The sequence below is a fragment of the Gossypium hirsutum genome, chromosome A01, assembly GCF_007990345.1.
Source record: "Gossypium hirsutum isolate 1008001.06 chromosome A01, Gossypium_hirsutum_v2.1, whole genome shotgun sequence".
In the NCBI taxonomy this organism is placed as follows: domain Eukaryota; kingdom Viridiplantae; phylum Streptophyta; class Magnoliopsida; order Malvales; family Malvaceae; genus Gossypium; species Gossypium hirsutum.
In genome coordinates this window covers 108,541,119-108,561,932 of record NC_053424.1, presented here as the reverse complement: position 1 = coordinate 108,561,932, position 20,814 = coordinate 108,541,119, and the positions used below count along the sequence as shown (strand labels likewise).

Sequence of the window (20,814 nt, the reverse complement as noted above, 5' to 3'; positions counted from 1 at the left end):
TCGTCACCACACTACCAAACTCATTTTGGTACTTTTGAAAGTGTAAATATTTTAATGGCATGTATAGGCTAAAAGGTCTATGTATTAAGTTTTGATTTGTAAATATATGTTATGCCATGAGAGTTGGCTAGCAAATGGTATGAATGTGTTAAGTTTGATATGGTTTTGAATGGGTTATTGAATGATGATAATTTAGATGTAATGAAGCATGTTATGAGCATGGAATTGGCTGAAAATTGTTGTATGAATGTTGTTTAACATTGCTAGTAGGAAAGACTCATATAAGGGTGGCAAGTTGGCTTAAACCAAGCCTACATTGTGGCACATGGTCAAGGGACACGGGCGTGCCTTGTGACCGTGTAAGAAAGTCAGTAGCTAGCTAAGTATCACACGACTGCAGTACACGGGCGTGTCTGTTGGCCGTGGGTGAAAGTCAGTATGCATGCTCTATTTTGGCACGGCTGGTTCACATGGGTGTGTTTGATGCCCATGTGAGGCACACGGCCTGGTCACATGGGCGTGTGACCTCAGCAAAATTGAAAGATTTTCTGAGTTCTGAAATTTTTAAATGGGTTTGGTTTAGTTCTGATTGTTCCTAAAAGTATATTTTAGGTCTCGTAAACCATCTTAAGAGATGATTGCTTATGAAATGATGTTATATGATATCTGTGTTTCTGAATTGGTTTGAAATGTTCTGTTTTTCTGGTAATGCCCCTTACCTATTCCTGCGACAGATACGGGATAGGGGTGTTACAACATGGGCGAGGCGCACGACCGTATGTTCGAACACACGGGCGTATGGGATACCACACTAGCATGGGAGAAGTGAACAATGTTGCACACTGCCGTACGATACAGCCGTGTGAACCACACCTCTTGGACACACAGGCGTGTCCGAGGCTGTGGGACGAGTGGGCTATTATTTTCCTCGACAAACACGGGCTAGAAGTTGAGCCACACGGGCGTGTGATATGGCCGTGTGGCCCAACACGGACCGTTACACGACCGTGTCCAATTTAGAACCCCCCAAACCCTAAATTCCTTTTCCATTTTTTTATTTTTCTCCCCATCTTCTTCAACTACACGCCACCGCTCCTTCCTCCCTCTCACCGTCCATCGACCGGCTACTGTGACTCGACCCCATCTCATCGAATCTTTTTCCTTCCCCTTTTCCCCTTCCTTCCTCTTTCTTTTCTTCCTTTCACCATTTTTTTCCCTTTCCCAAGCACCCACACGCACAAACCCCTCGCCCCTTATCAGCGTCGCTTCCCCATTCCTCCATCTACCTCTTTCTCCGACCAGCCCTAGCCACTAACCATCCAAGCCCGATTCTCACTGGTAGTCTCACCACGCCCACCATAACAGTCGGTTTAGTATTTCTTTTAATTTCTTTATTTTATTTTATTTTATTTGAAATTTTTAGTTTATTTATTTTCTCTTCTACTGATGCTTATCATTTTTTGTTTTACTTTTTCTTGATTTTAGTTTTATGTTTTATTCATCTCCAGTAGTATACTTTCTAACTCTCATCCTTGCCAGCTTTCCACTAGTGTTATGCCCAGATTCGACTTATGCTTTCTTGCTTCTTGGCTATCTAACCTCTTTCAGACTTGATTTTATGCTTATTCTCAATTGATTTGTTAGCTATTTCCTTTAGTTTATTTTCTTCTAACTCAACAGTGTTATATATTTATTTTGTGTTAGTTTTAGTCTTGCTATTTTAATTGTCCATATGCTCTAATTGATCATTTAAACTTTCATACTACATTCTTGATTGATTCTAATATTCTGTTGATTAATTTTTATATATCTATAGTCAACTTTTGATCTTAGACCATTTGATTTTTCACTTGCCTATTATGTAGATCGTCCTTTTAATTACTTTACTCTCTCTCTTGCAGATACATTATGATAAACACTCGTTGCAAGTTCAAAGTCACTATCCCCGCTTTGAAAAAGTGGAAGGGTCTTGGCGCGACCTCCTCGAGTGCCTCTGCTAAGGTTCGTCATCCTTACCTCTGATTCTCTACAGACCCACCTGAGGACTTATTCCAGCTCTTGCGCATGCGACCACTTGGTTTGGATCGATGCATTGACTGGGCAACGTTGGAGCATGTCAGACTAGCTGATGAGGTTTGCGCTTTCATTACTACAACACCATTGGACCATTTCTTTGATATCGTCGAGCCCACATATATGGAGCTTACTTTGGAGTTTTGCTCGACATTTTACCTTCAGTGCGTGATGTCATCGCATGACGAGCACGGTACCATTACATTCCGACTTGGTGGCTTGGTGCGACATATGAGCGTCCCTTAGTTTGTCGTAGCTTTGGGCATCTACACCGATGAGTTTATGGGTGCCGAAAACTTTCTTCACCTCCACTGTCACATCCATTACTCACGTTCGTGCTATTGGACTGATCTCACAACTAGTCAGATACCTTATGACTCAAGTCACTCGAAGACGACATCTCTTTCTCCGACTCTATGATACATCCATGACTTATTAGGTCACACGTTGACTGGCAGGAGCGAGAGCACAGGAATTGTGAGCACTACTGACGCGTACTATCTGGAGCATGGTGGCCGGGCACATATTCGACTTAGCTTATTTCATTGCTCTCACCTTTCGCCATCAGATAGATTGCCACAGGAACGGTCCCATCTGTCTAGGCTCTTACGTGACTCACCTCGCTCGATACTTTGGTCTTCTTGACACACCGAAGCAGTCCTCGACACTTACCCTCATCGGCCAGATGTCCCCTCAGGGTATCTTAAGCATGATCCATATGAGGATGATCGAGCACCGACGTGGAGTGGATCCTCCACAGTACCGATTGCTTTGTTCTGACGTCCAGGATGACCCCGTGGACTTCACTGGTGATGTTCATCCATATCACGAGGATCCACCTCAGCCACCACATTCAGGTCATAGACCGGTCCATTCTGCTACTAGCTCTCATGGAGTGTCTTATGGGAAGTTCATGAGTTTCTATCAGTACTCTTCTAAGCCGTTTGACAGGCTTGATGCGACTTTGCAGCAGATCTGCCAGCACTTACATATTGGTCCTCCAGCGCCGACAATGCATTCATCTGACGATGAGGACCATTGAGTCTATTTATCTTTATGTTTATTTTAATTTTTGTTTTTTATCTTTATTTTTATTTTTATTTTCCTTTGATTTTTATTTTTATTTTGTTTTTCTATTTTGAACTTTATTTTAATTATTATGGTTGTTTCTAATTGAGTAACCCTCTTAATCTTCTTCAGTATTGTGTTTATTTTCTTGTCAGTTACTCAGAATTTTGCACTCCCTCCACATTTATCTACAATTCTGCTTTTAACTATTTTGGGAAATTCATCCACCATTCAAGGCAGTTTCGATTATCTCCCTATCTTATGATATTATGTTTTAATTATGTTTATATATTTTCGTACATTGAGGACAATGTACATGTTAAGTGTGAGGAGGTTATTTATATGATTATTTGAAAATCCCTAAATTATGCCTTGTGTTTAAGTAATTTTCTCATATTACTTTTAGAATGAACTCTTATTGATTTGTGATTTTCATTGAGGTGTTTTAGATTAAATTCATAGATACTTGTGCATTGATGGTTTAAACTTTAATATACTAAAGAATCAAGCATGATAAGTCTCTTTTCAGAATTAAAAATTTTAGGTTGTTTCCCTAAATTGAGGTATTACCTTCAAGTTTGAAATTTTCAAGATTGACATCAAAAACCATAATATTTGTGAGATTTTGAGCCTTTAGAGCATATATTTTTTTTCTTGCTCACTTTATTATTGGTTATGAGTGTGTCAATATTGAATGGTTATTCTAGAACTTGCTTCGATTATACATGTCAAGACCACACCTTTGATTTGATATAATGAGATGATAAAGGCACCTAGGTTTTAACCCACTTACCGCACAAAAAGCCCACATTCACAATTAACCCTTAGTGAACCCCTTTGAGCCTAACAAACCGTTGCTTAATTTACCCTTAATATTAACCCATACATCATACTTTTTGATTCACTGAGAATTTTTCCTATTCTATTGACTCTCTTTTTGTCGAGATTTGATTTGGTTAATTGCCTAACTATTTTCTTTTATTTTAGTTGTATAATTTTCTCTTCTTATTCATTCATTAAAAAAAAGTGAAAAAAATACATATATGATTGATTGTTATTAATTCTTTGTTTTGAGCTTAAGTAGTTAACTTCATGTTCTGAGAAGAAGCTCATGTTTGTCTTTAATAAATTTGATTGATGTAATTATTTAGTGTTAGTTTATTTTTTAGGTAATTTATCAATTTGATCTTGATTCTAACATTCTTTTTCAGCCTTTATCCACACCTTTAATCTAAGCCCCGTTACAACCCTTTAAAAACCTTTTGATTTGTGTATCATCTCATTTCTGGTGGTGGAGATTTGATTTTCATGCAAGTTTATGGTAATAATCTTTCATGTTTGACTTTTGAGTGCTTAATTTTTGAACCTTAAACACTTTGAGTGATTTGAGTGAATCTTTAGTGAGGATGTCAATTATTGTTAATTTTTGAATTAAAAGTAATTATTTAGATAAGGGAAAATACCTATATTTTTCATGCTTTAAAAATGGTAGACTTGGATTACTTGAGCATTTAGTGCTTTTTTAGTTGAATTATCAATGTATGATTATTTATGAAATTATGATAAAACATTATTGATGGGAATTATGAATTAGGAGAGTTTAATTTTAATTGTGAGATGAGGATTTTGCTTGAGGACAAGCAAACACTTAAGTGTGGGGATATTTGATAAACCATAAAAGCAACACATTCTAATCCCATACTTAGCATATTTTTGGATGATTTATCATATAATTTAGTGAATTAGATGCTTTTAATCCTTTAATATCATGTTTTATACTTAGGAGAGCATAGGGGAACAAAAGGACTAGAAAACGGGCCAAAAACGGACAAAATGGGCTGATTGAAAGATCCATACGACCAAGACGAATTCCACACAGGCTGAGAACACGCTCATGTGAGCCACAGGAGATAGCCACATGCCCATGTGGCAGCCTGTGTCGATATTGCTCCCTATTTCCCAAACACGCAAAAAAAAGCCAATTTTTAGGGTTTCTGAGCATTCTAAAGTCTATAAATACATACTAGAAGTGGACCTAAGGGGACACGTAGAGCAGAAAGCAGAAATTACTCAAAGGAAGTCGTTGGAATCATCTCAGAAGTAGATCCACTTCAAGATTGAATATCTCCATTCAAATTTCTCTCGAAGTTTATTTGGGTTTTTTATGTCTTGTTGTTTTTTTCTAAATTTGAGATGTCTTCCTTTTACATTATGAACTAAATTCCCTAGATACCTTGGGAAGATGAAACCTAAGAAGAATCTTATTATTTATTGTTCTGAATTTAATGATAAATACTTATTCTTATTCTTAATTATGTGTTCTTAATTCTTGTTTTAATATTTTCAGGATATTAATTCAAGTTGATGTGCTTATTTAGTGGAGCAAAAGTCGCTGTTTAAGAGTAGATCTAGCATAATTAAGCGGAGTTGATTGCAATCCTAGAAATAGGACGACATAAATCTGTCAGATTAGAGTCAAATCTACTAAGGGAATCCATAGATCGAGTTAATGCGGCAATAGGGGTTTTAATTAGAAAGATATTTCAATTAATTAACCTAGAGTTAGTTGTTCTTAGTCTCAAAAGAGACATTAACATAATTTAAAGATTTCTACAGATCAAGACTAGGGGATAAATCATTTAATTCAGAGTCAGAATAATAAGTGAAGTCTAGGTGGATTCTTCCTTGGGTATTGTCTTTATAATTGGTTTATTCAATTATTTCCTTCACTCTCTGTCGCATTCATTAGTTAATTAGTTTAGTTAATTTTAGATTAAAACAAATCCCTTTTATTTTAGGCTAAATAATAGAAAGATAGTTAATACTAGTACTTTTAGTCCTTATGGATACGATATTCTGGATTCACCATAACTATACTGTCATTCGATAGGTGTGCTTGCCTTAGTCGTGATCGTAGTCTAGTATAGTGATTCATAAAATGATCATCAATAATAAATTTTGATTAATTTTGACTTATTTTCGACAGATTCGCACAAAGGGGGGAAAAATTGGCTCGACAGACACTGCTAGAAGCACAAAATCGAGAAGCAATTTTGAAGCATCAAGGTGAATTAATTTTTCAGCCTAAGATGGTCCAAATTATGAATATTAATTCATAATATAATTAATTTTAATTTTAATCCAACTAATTTTGGGTTAAATAATTATTATTAATTAATTATGAAAAGAGGCCCAGTTGAGCTGAACTGAGAAAACTGATCCAACCTAGCATTGGGTGGCCCAAAACCGTCCCACATGCTGACCCAATCAGTTTATTTGGCTGATTATTTGGCTTGTAAAACAGCCCTTGAAGACTTCTTGAATTTGCATTCAAACCCCTCCATTATTATGCCTTCTTAGATTTGTCCTTACCTTAAAATAGCAAGTTTGAAACCTTCAAACTTGCCACATGTGTGGCCAGTCATGGAGGGAGTCTATGGCTACTGATTTTTGCTATCTTTAGCAGCCATCTCAACCTATAACTACCCCCTTTGGCTGCTCATTTCAAGCACACCTCAAAACCTCTCATCCTCTCACTTCTCTCTCACTCTCTCTCTTCAAAACCCTTCCTTTTTTCTTCATTTTCCTTCCCATTCCCTTGCCGATTTCACCTCTTGGCAAAGAGTCCTTCAACCACTGTTTGAAGCAACATTCAAGTGTTTGTGGAAGCCTCGGTTCAACAAGAACAAGCGGAGAAGGAGGAGCGGAGCTAGTCAAGCCTTGGAGAAAAATCGAATTTGATTCTTGTTTCTTATCCTTTTAATTTTATTGTTGTTGTTATGAACATGCCTATGAATACTTGTGATGTTGATATGTTTAATTCAATCAATATGGTGTAACACCCATAACCCGTAACCGTCGCTGGAATAGGTTAGGAGGCATTACTTAACCCACAACACAATTCAGAATATTTGTATATCAAATATCAAATCATTACAATAAATGTCATTCATTCACATTCATTAAGAACATAAAATCGAGTATACGATACTTAAACTTGCATTCGAAAATAAATTGATAACATATAAAAGTTTCATAACTTATAAAAATTTTCAACTTTTCAAAGGTCACATGTCTGTGTGATCAGGCCGTGTGCCTCACATGGCCTTAGACACGCCCGTGTGTCTAAGCTGTGTCAAAATAGGGCATAGCTACTGACTTGCTCACACGGCTACAAGACATGCCCGTATGCTTTGGCTGTGATCGAGCCTGACTTGGGACACACAGCTAGCCACACGCCCGTGTGCTTTGGTCGTGTTCAGGCCTGACTTACAATTGTAGGGTACCCCAGGAGACACACGGCCGTGCAACATAGCCGTGTGTTGCACACGGCTGAGACACACGCCCGTGTCTATACCCGTATAGACAAAAATAGGCCATTTGAATAGCCAATTTGCCACCCCAAATTTGGGTCAACCTACAAGCAAAGAAACAAGCATATATGCACCACCATTTCAGCCAATTTTATGCCAAAACATTCATCATTTATACATCATTCAATCTCAAGCTGAACTTACAAAAATTTACCAACTAAAACATATCACAATTGCATATTAACATCACATACCATAAACCATTATCAAATATGAGTTTAAACACCAACTAGCCAAATGACATGGCTAAATATATAGATCACAAAATATAATCCCACAACTTCTAGCCTATACATGCCATACTTCAAAATATACAATTTCAAAATATCAAAATGAGGTTCGATAGTATGGTGACGATCCTTGACGATCACCGAGCTTGCAGTAGCATCAATATCTATAAAACAATGCAAACAAACACAAAGTAAGCTTTCAAAAGCTTAGTAAGCTCGTACCAAAAATCATCAATACATAAGTACTTGCAATTTCTTAAATCATCTATGAAATCTATACCAACATAATCCATATGTTTATACCAAATCAATTAATGTTTATGCAATTTTACCATCTACCACATAAGTATTTTACTTACCTGAACATTCTTGTATTTATTCATTTTTATTTTCACCTCTTGTTTCGATATTTTAAGACTTTCAAAGATCACCAATGCTTTAACATCCGCACACTTAGTGCTTTAAAGATTAGCCGATGCTATAATAATTCCGTACATTTAGTGCCATCTCAATTAACTGAAGCTATTTCGATATCGCACACTTAGTGCCTTAAGTAGCTGAAGCTAATTCAAATCGCACACTTAGTGCCAAATACCATTGATTTATCATCATATTCATCCAAACTAAATAAATATACAATCAGTGTATAATAAAAACATCAAAACATACTTGTAACATCTTATTTTGCGTATGAACTTAACTCGTACTCGGAATTGTCGACTCGATCGTTTATTTTATAATCTACGACTTCCCTCTGTCTAAATCCGAATTCCTCTTATCTTGATCTATATGTATTCAAAATTAACCCTTTTTATTCATCAAATCATTCAAAATAATCCTTATATACATATTTAGAGCATTTTGCAAACTAGCCTTCACATTTCGACATTTTAGTCCCTAATTCACAAAATCACAAAATACACAGAATTTGCTTATACACAAGCTTAGCCGAATTTTCATAGATCTCATACAAGTCCATACATTTCATTTATTTCACATTTTAGTCCCTCAAAATAACATGTTTTTACAAATTATCCCAAAATACTCAATTTCATAAAAAATCCAAAGACAAATCATGTAAACCAAATATCAAACTTTATTATTTCATATTATAACATCACAAAACTCATGAATCCATCCATGGAACATTTCAAAATTATCATCAAAATCAAAAATTGAGGCATGGGCTTGTTAGTATTCGAAGGAACGATTACAAAAACATAAAAATCATCAAAACTGAGCTCAATACATACCTTAATCACCAAATTTCAGCCGAACCCTAGCTTGATCTTTTCTATTCTTTTTCTTTCAAATAATCGGCCAACAAAGATGATATTGCATGGCCATTTTATGATTTCTTTATTAAAACACATAATATTACTCAAATGACTATTTTAACCTTAGCTATTTCATTATAAATTCCACCAACTAATGTCCTCTAATGTCATTTAATGAGTTCAATGGTCCATTTACAACATAAGGACCTCTCATGTACAAAGCCAAGTCAAAAAGGCACTTTAAACAAGTAGCATACAACTTTTACAAATTATGCGATTAAGTCCTTTTAACAAATTGAACACACATACGATTAAATTGAACATGAGACTTTCACTCATGTCAATTCACTTATAATAAGCACAGAAAATACAATTTAAACATTTTTTTGACTAGGATATGTGGTCCCGAAACCACTATTCCGACTAGGGTCAAAACCAGACTATTACAATTCTCCCTCCTATAGGGATTTTCGTCCCTAAAAATCTTACCATTGAATAGATTCGGATATAACTATCTCATAATATCTTCAGGCTCCCATGTGGCCTCTTCTATACCATGTCGCTGGCACATCACTTTAACTAACGGAATTTTCTTATTTCACAGTTCTTTAACCTCACGAGCTAAAAAATGGATTGGCTTTTCTTCATAAGTCATATCAGGCTGAATCTCCATTTCAGACGGAGGAATCATATGCGAAGGATCGGATCTATATCGTTAAAGCATCGATACATGAAACACATTATGAATCTTTTCTAACTCTGGTGGCAACAACAATCTATATGCTACCGGCGCAATATGCTCGATAATCTCATACGGCCTAATGAACCTCGGACTCAATTCGCCTTTTCTACCGAATCGAAGCACTTTCTTCTACGGAGACACTTTCAAAAACACTTTATCGCCGATCTCAAACTCAATGTCTTTTCTTTTGAAATCTGCATATGATTTCTGACGATCGGAAGCTGCTTTCAAACTATCTCGAGTCACTTTCACTTTCTGTTCAGTTCCTTTTATCAAATCAACCCCGTGAATCCTATTTTCGCTGAGTCCAGTCCAATACAGATGTGTACTGAAATTTGCGACCATATAAAGCTTCGTAAGGTGCCATTCTAATGCTGAACTGAAAACTATTATTATAAGCGAATTCAATTAAAGGTAGATATTGTTCCCACGTACCTTCAAACTCAAGAATGCAACATCTCAACATGTCCTCGAGTATCTAAATAATCTACTCAGATTGATCATCCGTTTACGGATGAAAAGCAGTACTGAAGTACAATTTAGTACCTAGAGCATCTTGCAACTTCTTCCAGAATCGTGATGTGAATCTCGAATCTCGAATCTCTGTCTGATACTATAGACAATGGCACACCATGCAATCTCACAATATCAGAAATATATAACTCAGCTAATTTATCAACCGAGTAATCGGATCGAATCGAAATAAAATGAGTTGATTTCGTCAAACGATCAACTACAACCCAAATTGCATCTTTCTTTCTCGGAGATAGGGGCAAACCCGAAACAAAGTCCATGGTCACTCAATCCCATTTCCACTCTGGAACCATAATCAGTTGTAACAATCCCGATGGCACTTGATGTTCCGCTTTAACTTGCTGACAGATCAAATATTTAGAAACAAATTCAGAGATATCTCTTTTCATTCTAGACCACCAATAATGTTGTTTCAGATCATTATACATTTTCGTACTACTCGAATGTACAAATAAACGACTATTATGAGCTTCGTTCAAAATCATCTGAATTAGCTCTGAATTTCTTGGAACATAAATTTGATCTCGGAATCTCAAACAATCATCTTTGTCAACTTTGAATTCTGTATCAGACTCTACATCGCACTGAGCTCGTTTAGCTAAAATTTCATTATCAAACTTCTAAGCTTCGATAATCTGCTGTAAGAACAAAGGTCATGCTTTTAATCCGGCTAAAACTGAACCATCATCTGATAAAATCAAACGAGTATTCATTGCACGCAAAGAAAACAACGATTTTTTACTCAAGGCATCAGCAACGACATTAGCTTTTCTCGGATGATAATCAATCACAAGTTCATAGTCTTTTAGCAGTTCTAACCATCTTCTCTGTCGTAGATTTAGATCTTTCTGAGTCATCAAATACTTTCAAACTCTTATGATTAGAATATACGTGAGATTTCTCGCCGAATAGGTATTGACGCCAAATTTTTAGAACAAACACAATCGCAGCTAATTCAAGATCGTGTGCTGGATAGTTCTTTTCGTGCGGGTTCAACTGTCTCGAAGCATAAGCAATGACTTTGCCTTTTTGCATCAAAACACATCCCTGACCAATCAATAAAGCATCACTGTAAATCACAAATTCTTTACCCGATTCGGGTTGTACCAATACCGGGGCTTCAGTCAACAAAGTTTTCAACCAATCAAAGTTGTTCTGACACTTTTCAGACCACTCAAACTTTACATCTTTTTGTAGCAGTTTTGATAACGGAGTCGCAATCATCAAAAAACCTTTCTCGAATCTTCTATAATAACCAGCAAGTCCCAGAAAACTACCGACTTCAAAGATATTCCTCGGAGGTTTCCAATCCAGAATAGCTGAAATTTTGGTCAGATCAACTCGGATACCAGTTACTGATACAATATGGCCTAGAAAACTCACTTCTCTCAACCAGAATTCACATTTACTAAATTTCGCATTCAACTACTTATCTTGCAAAATCTGTAGCACTAATCTCAAATGCTCAGCATGTTCAGATTCATCATGTGAATAAATCAATATGTCATCAATAAATACAACAACAAATTGATCTAAATGCGATCTAAAAAGTCTATTCATCAAATCCATAAAGATAGCAGGTGCGTTATTCTATCCGAAAGGCATAACTAAGAATTCATAGTGGTCCTACCTCATTCTAAAAGCAGTTTTCGGAATATCTGAGTCTTTCACTCACAACTGATAATAGCCTGATCTCAAATTTATTTTCGAAAACACAGCAGCTCCTTTCAGCTGATCAAACAAATCATCAATTCAGGGTAGAGGATATTAATTCTTGATAGTCACTTTATTCAACTGACAATAATCGATACACATTTTCATTGTACCATCTTTCTTTTTCACAAATAGAATCGGAGCACCCCAAGGTGAGAAACTTGGTCTAGTAAATCCTCTATCGGTCAACTTTTGCAACTGAAACTTTAATTCTTTTAACTCGGTCAGAACCATTCTGTACGGAGCTACTGAAATCTGAGTAGTACCAGGTACCACTTCAATACCAAATTCTATTTCTCTAACTGGAGGTAATCCCGAAAGTTCTTCAGGAAATACGTCAGGAAACTCACACACAACAGGCACTGATTCAACTTTCTTTTCTGACACTCTCGAATCAGTCACATATGCAAAATAAGCTTTACAACCCTTTCTCACAATACTTAAAGCTTTCATCGAAGATATTACAGCAGGCAATCCATTCAAATCACTAGATTCAATTCTGACTATTTCATTATTCCTGCATCTCAAATCAATAGTTTTCCGTTTGCAATTCACCACAGCATTATGCAAAGTTAACCAATCCATACCTAGAATTATATCAAACTCATCAAAATGTAACAACATCAGATTAGCAGGAAAACAAGTGTCTCGAAACATTAACGAACAATTCTTGCATACTTTATCAACCAGAACACATCTGGCTAAGGGGTTCGAAACTCTAATTACAAATTCAATAGGCTCTACAGGTAAAGTCTTACTTTTCACTAAGTTCATGCATATATACGAATGTGTTGATCCAGGATCTATCAAAGCAATCACAGAAGTATCATAGAGAGTAAATGTACCCATAATCACATCTGGCGATGAAGTTTCCTCACGAGCTCAGATAGTATAGACTTTGGCAGGTACACGAGCCTCAGATCTAACAGCTATGTCTTTTGTTCCTTTTTGACTACCGCTTATATTTCCTGAATTTCTGAGAGGCTTACCACGAGAAGCATTACCACTCTGCCTCGGATTCTGAACATTATCTATTTCAACTAAATCTGGGCAATCTTTTATAAAACGATTTCTTGAACCACAAATGTAACAAGCTCGGTTATTACTTTTTCCCCAACATTCTTCGAAATGTCGTCTTCCACATTGATCACACTCAGGCTTTTCATTCTTTGCATTATCGACACTGGCAACAGACATAGCTGAAGATTTGAAATTCTATTGCGATCTAACACGATCTCTGTTCGAATGTCCCACACTAGTCTTTGAACGACTACTTTCATCTCTAAACTTCTTTGATCCAGATTGAAATGATTTGCCCGATGATCTCTTTCGCACCTCTCTAGCTTCAAAATCAGCTTTTCTTTTTTCTTTCCCAAGATCTTCAGCTTTACATGCTCGTTCCACAAGTACAATGAATTCTTTGATTTCTAGAATCCCGACTAACAAACGAATATTTCTGTTCAAACCATCTTCAAATATTTTGCACATTATAGCTTCTGAAGATACACATTCTCGGGCATACTGACTCAACCTTACAAATTCTCACTCGTATTCTGTGACAGACATATGGCCTTGTTTAATCTCAAGAAACTCTTTACGTTTCTGATCAATGAATCTCTGACTGATATATTTCTTTCGAAATTCAATTTGAAAGAAATCTCAAGTAACCCGTTCACTCAGAACCACAGATGTCAAAGTCTTCTACCAATGGTACGTCGTATCTCGCAGAAGGGAAACAGCACATTTATACATTCCTCGGGACTCAAAGACAATTCATCAAACACTCTTACCATGTTCTCTAACTAGAATTCGGCTTTCTCAGCATCGTCACTCGTTGTAGCTCGGAACTCTTCAGCCCCATATTTTCTAATCTTATCAACTAATGGTCGACTTAACTGAATCGGATTCACTGGTGGCATAACAGGAGTTTGAGAAGGATTAACTGGGAGTGGAGATTGTTGTATAGCAGGATTGGTTCTAATATATTGGGTGAACCAATCATTCATCATCTGATAGAAGGCTTTTCTAGCCTCACCACCACAGCTACTCGTAGCCGGTTGAGAATTAGATGGCACCGTTCCTTGCGCGGGAGCAGGCGCATTGCTTTCAACATTGTCTGCTACGGCTCTTTCGGGATCCATTTGCTATATAAAAGCACATTTTAATGTTAGGATTCATCACATTATCACAGTTCATAAATATGACATGTATAGCTAGACTCACAAACACTATGGTAGTCCTAGAACCGACTAAACCATAGCTCTGATACCAATTAAATGTAACACCACTAACCCGTAACCGTCCCCGTAATAGTTTAGGAGGCATTACTTAACCCACAACACAATTCAGAATATTCGTATATCAAATATCAAATCATTACAATAAATGTCATTCATTCACATTCATTAAGAACATAAAATTGAGTACACAATACTTAAACTTGTATCCGGAACTAATTTGATAATATATAAAAGTTTCAGAACTTATAAAAATTTTCAACTTTTCAAAGGTCACACACCCGTGTGATCAGGCCGTGTTCCTCACATGGCCTTGGACACGCCCGTGTGTTTAATCCGTGTCAAAACAGGGCATAGCTACTGACTTGCTCACACGGCTACAATACACGCCCGTGTTCTTTGGCTGTGGTTGAGCCTACACGGCTATCACACGCCCGTGTGGTTTGGTCGTGTTTGGCCCTGACTTACAATTATAAGGTACCCCAGGGGACACACGGCCTTACAACATAGCCGTGTGTCGCACACGGCCGAGACACATGCCCGTGTCTATACCTATGTGGACAAAAATAGTCCATTTGAATAGCCAATTTGCCACCCCAAATTTGGGTCAACCTATAAGCAAAGAAACAAGCATATATGCACCACCATTTCAGCCAATTTTATGCCAAAACATTCATCATTTATACATCAGTCAATCTCAAGCTAAACTTACCAAAACTTACCAACTAAAACATATCACAATTGCATATTAACATCACATACCATAAACCATTATCAAATATGAGTTTAAACACCAACTAGAAAAATCACATGGCTAAATATATACATCACAAAACATAATCCCACAACTTCTAGCCTATACATGCCATACTTCAAAATATACAATTTCAAAATACCAAAATGAGGTTCAATAGTGTGGTGACGATCCTTGACGATCCCCGAGCTTACAGTAGCGTCAGTATCTATAAAACAATGCAAACAAACACAAAGTAAGCTTTCAAAAGCTTAGTAAGCTTGTACCAAAAATCATTAATACATAAGTACTTACAATTTCTCAAATCATCTATCAAATCTATACCAGCACAATCCATATGTTTATACCAAATCAATTAACGTTTATGCAATTTTACCATCTACCACATAGGTATTATACTTACCTGAACATTCTAGTATTCATTCGTTTTCATCTCACCTCTTGTTCGGATATTTTAAGACTTTCCAAAGATCACCAATGTTTTAACATCCGCACACTTAGTGCCATCTCAATTAACCGAAGCTATTTCGGTATCGCACACTTAGTGCCTTAAGTAGCCGAAGCTAATTCAAATCGCACACTTAGTGCCAAATACCATTGATTTATCATCATATTCATCCAAACTAAATAAATATACAATCAGTGTATAATAAAAACGTCAAAACATACTTATAACATCTTATTTTGCGTATGAACTTACCTTGTACTCGAAATTGTCGACTCGATCGTTTATTCTATAATATTTGACTTCCCTCGGTCTAAATCCGAATTCCTCTTTTCTTGATCTATATGTATTCAAAATTAACCCTTTTATTCCTCAAATCATTCAAAACAATCCTTATACACATATTTAGAGCATTTTGCAAACTAGCCTTCACGTTTTCATATTTCGACTCTTTAGTCCCTAATTCACAAAATCACAAAATACACAAAAGTTGCTTATACACAAGCTTAGCCAAATTTTCATAGCTCTCATAAAAGTCCATACATTTCATTTATTTCACATTTTAGTCCCTCAAAATAACAGTTTTGATGGTCGTGAAACTAACTAAAAATTCGACTTAAGGTAAGCACACCTATCGGACAGTAGTATAGTTATGGTAAGACCGAATTTATCGTATCCAGGAGGACTAAAAGTACTAGTAATTACTATCTTTTTATTATCTAGCCTAACAATTAAGAGAGTGTTTTATCTAAGACTAATTATCTAATTAACTAAGATTACAGCAGAGATTAAAGTTGGAAAATACTTTTGGAAAACCGATGGAGGAGACAATACCCAAGGAAGAATCCACTTAGACTTCACTTATTACTTCTGAATTAGACGATTTATTCACTTGACTTAATCTGTGGAAATCCCTGATTTATGTTAATATCTTTATCGAGACTAAAAACAACTGACTCTAGGTTGATTAATCGAAATCTCTTTCTAATTAAAACCCCTATTGTCGCATTAACTCGATCTATGGATTCCCTTATTAGATTTGACTCTAATCTGACAGATTTATGTCGTCCTATCTCTAGGATTGCATGCAACTCTGTTTAATTATGAATGATCTACTCTTAAACAGAGACTTATGCTCCATTGAATAAGCACATCAAAAACCTGAATTAATATCCTAGAATTGATAAGCCGTAATATATACATATTTTTACCCCATGCTTGGCATTTTTATGGATGATTTTTCCTAGGTTTTATTTAATTCGATGCTCCTAATTCTTTAAATTCATATTTTATACTCAGGAGAGCTTATAATGGCGGAAAGAGCAAGAAACAGGCCAAAAATGGACAAATTGGGCAATTAGTGTTTCACATGGCCTAGGAACTTCCATACAGGTGATCCACACGCCCGTGTGTAACACACAGGTAGACCACACACTCGTATGTCATGACCGTGTTGACATTAATCCAAGTCAGAATTGCACAAGGCCTGAGCACCTTCATACGGGCATGGCACACGGCTGTGTCCCTATCGAGCCCAAGTCTAGTTCTACTCAGAAAAGGACACGTTTGAGGGTTTTGAAGCTTTCTAAAGCCTATATAAACACCCTAGAAGAGAATTAAAGGGGGACACGCAGAGTAGAAGGCAGAAAAGTGCTCAAGAACAGCCATCAAAATCACCTCGGAGACAAGATCTATATCAAGACTGAAGATTTCCATCCAATTTCCTAGAAGTTCTTTGGGTTTCTTTATGTTTTTTTCTTTTCCATACTTTAAGTTGTTTTCCATTATTATGAACTAAACTCCTTAAATACCTAAGGGAGATGAAACCTAAAATGAATCTTATTACTCTTTGATTTATATGATAAATACTTATTCTTATTCTTAATTGTGAGTTTTAATTCTTGCTTTAATATTCCAGGATATTAATTCAGTTTTTTGATGTGCTTATTCATTGGAGTAAACGTCTCTATTTAAGAGTAGATCATTCATAATTAAGCGGAGTTGCATGTAATCCATGAGATAGGACGACATAAATCTGCCGTATTAGAGTCAAATCTAATAAGGGAATCCATAGATCGAGTTAATGCGACAATAGGGGTTTTAATTAGAAAGAGATTTCGATTAATCAACCTAGAGTTAGTTTTTTTAGTCTCGAAAGGGATATTAAAATAAATCAGGGATTTTTACGGAATAAGTCAAGTGAATAAATCGTCTAATTCAAAGGTAAGAACTGAAGTCTAGGAGGATTCTTTCTTGGGTATTGTCTTCTCAATCGATTTTGCAAAAGTATGTTTTTCAACTTTGATCTCTGTCGCTACTTCAGTTAATTAGATAATTAGTCTTAGATAAAACATTCCCTAAATTTTTAGGCTAAATAATAAAAAGATAGTAATTACTAGTACTTTTAGTCCTTGTGGATATGATATTTCCAGTCTCCCCATAACTATACAACTGTTCGATAGGTGCGCTTACCTTAAGTCAAATTTTTAGTTAGTTTAGCGACCATCAAGTTTTTGGCGCCGTTGTTGGGGACTAAGATATTAGGAATGCTTAATTTTTATTACTTTAGCCATTTTTTTATTTGAAATTTAATTTAATTTTTAATTTTTCTTAAATTACTAAAATTTTCTTTTATTTACTTTTGGCAGGTTTTTATAGTTTATAACTAGAAGAAACCCGTCAGGACCTCTACTTTTTTATAGTGAAATCGAAAGCACAACTCGTAGAAACTGAAGAAAAATAAGGCGAAGCCTACGATACATAGAGGAAGGGCAAAAGGACGATATTCAAACCACGACTGAGGAGATGGCTGATAATCAAAATAATCTGTTACCTCCAGTGGCTGTTGTAAACCCAGTAGATCAGAATTCTGTTCCTCGTACTATGTATGATTATGCTAAACCTACTTTAACAGGAGCTGAATCGAGTATAGTTAGACCTGCCATTGCTGCAAATAATTTTGAACTGAAACCTAACACAATTCAAATGATACAATAGTTTGTTCAGTTTGATGGTTTGTAGGACGAGGATCCAAACGCTCATTTAGCAAATTTTCTAGAATTCTGTGACACTTTTAAGATCAATGGCGTTTCTGACGATGCCATTCGCCTTCGATTGTTTCCATTCTCACTGAGGAACAAAGCTAAACAGTGGTTAAACTCATTACCACGAGGGTCAATCATTACTTGGGAACAAATGACCGAAAAAATTTTACTTAAATATTTTCTGCCGGCTAAAACGGCTAAATTGAGGAATGATATCTCTTCTTTTGTGCAGATGGATTTAGAAACTCTTTATGATTCATGGGAGAGATACAAGGACTTATTAAGAAGGTGCCCTCACCATGGGTTACCTCTATAGCTGTAGGTTCGGACCTTTTACAATGGTGTGAACCCCTCAACAAGGCAACTTATCGACGTAGCCGCTGGTGGAACACTAAACAACAAAACACCTGGGAGGCTTACGAATTTATTGAAGGGATGTCACTGAATAACTATCAATGGCAAGTCATGAGAACGAAGCCAACGAAAGCTGCTAGTGTTTTCAACCTCGACGCAGTCACTATGCTATCCAACCAGGTGGAACTTTTAAATAAAAAGATTGATGGTTTGTATGGTTCTACTCAGGTACACCCAGTGATGAGGTGTGATTCAAATAGAGGAGAAGTACATAACACAGGTTATCCATCATTAAATCTTAGCACCGAGAAGGAACAAATCCACTATATGGGTAATAATTCTAGACCTCAAAATAACCCGTATAGTAACACTTATAATGCAAGTTAGAAGAATCATCCCAATTTCTCGTGGGGTGGTCAAGGAAATCAAAGACCACAACATCCTCCAGGTTACCAACAACCACCTTACCAACAAGAGAAAAAACCAAACCTTGAAGAGACGCTCACAAAATTTATTTCGGTGTCAGAAACTCGTTTTCGAATACCGAAACAATGCTTAAGAATTAGAAAGTGTCGATTTAAGGGCTCGAAACTCAAATAGGACAACTTGCTAAGTTGATTTTCGAACGACCACAAGGTAGCTTGCCGAGTAATATTGAAACTAACCCAAGGGAACATCTTAATGCAATTACTGTTCGAGATGAAGAAGGGTTAGTTGAACCTGAACCAGAACTGATGCAAGGATTTGTGGTAAGTAAAGGTAAGGATGAGGTGGACCACAATGAGCAAAAACCGATAGGTAGAGAATATAAACCTCGTGTGCCATACCCTAGTACTACCAGGAAAGACCACACGGATGAACAATTTGGTAAATTTCTTAAATTATTAAAGAAATTACATATTAACTTACCGTTTATTGAAGCTCTTTCGCAGATGCCAAACACAGTTAAATTTTTAAAGGAGCTTTTAGCAAATAAGCGGAAGTTGGATGATGCATCGCATGTGGAGTTGAACATAGTTTGCTCAGCCATTCTACAGAATAGGCTACCCAACAAGTTGAAGGATCTAGGGAGTTTTACGATTCCTTGCTTAATTGGTAGTTTAAACGTTAACAATGGTTTGGGTGATTTAGGAGCAAGTATTAATGTCATACCCTATAAAATGTTTAAACAACTCTGTCTTGGGAAACCCAAACAAACTAGGATGAGCATTCAATTGGATGATAAAACAATTAGATTTCCTAAGGGTATTATTGAAGACGTGCTTGTCAAAATTGATAAATTTATATTCCTAGTTGACTTTGTTATTCTAGACATGGATGAGGATAGTGATGTACCTTTAATATTAGGAAGGCCCTTTTTAGCAACTGCTAGAACTATCATTGATGTTGGCACATGTGAATTGATACTTCGTGTAGGTGATGACACGATTAAGTTTCAAGCTCGTGACTCTGCAAAAATACCTAGTAATCGAGACGATTGTTTAATTTCTATTAACTTGAATAATGTTGTAACTCAAACTCCTTTTCAGGACTCCCCTAGGAAGAATGTGATGGAGCCTCATTCTAATCCATGTAATAAAAATAGAGCGACTCATGAAGAACGAAGGCTTCAGATCGATGAACTAGACGAATGGCGAACACATGTCAAGGAGAAATCAAAAGCACACGATGAATCAAAGTGACACTTCGATAAGCGTAGGGATGAAACAATGCAATTTAAAGTTGGGGATAAAGTATTGTTTGATGAAAAGGATCCCCGAATTGCTACTTCAGAGCTTAATACAAACGAAGCAACTCCCTTCATGGTACTAAATGTTTTCCCATACGGTACAGTCGAAGTAAATCATTCTCAATTTGGCACTTTTAAAGTAAATATTACTCGACTTAAACTTTATGTGGATAATAGAATTCATAGTGAGAAAGAGGAGTCTCGACTCCGTGATCCACCGTAATCATGCAAATGAGAGGTA

General features: G+C 36.3%; 1 non-coding gene across 1 annotated transcript; it reads right to left on the bottom strand.

Moving 5' to 3' along the window:
* Positions 1-18,689: 18,689 nt before the first annotated feature.
* LOC121206568 (small nucleolar RNA R71) lies at positions 18,690-18,796 on the bottom strand. The gene has a single exon (XR_005901632.1). It is a non-coding gene; the product is annotated as a small nucleolar RNA R71 (small nucleolar RNA).
* Positions 18,797-20,814: the final 2,018 nt, after the last annotated feature.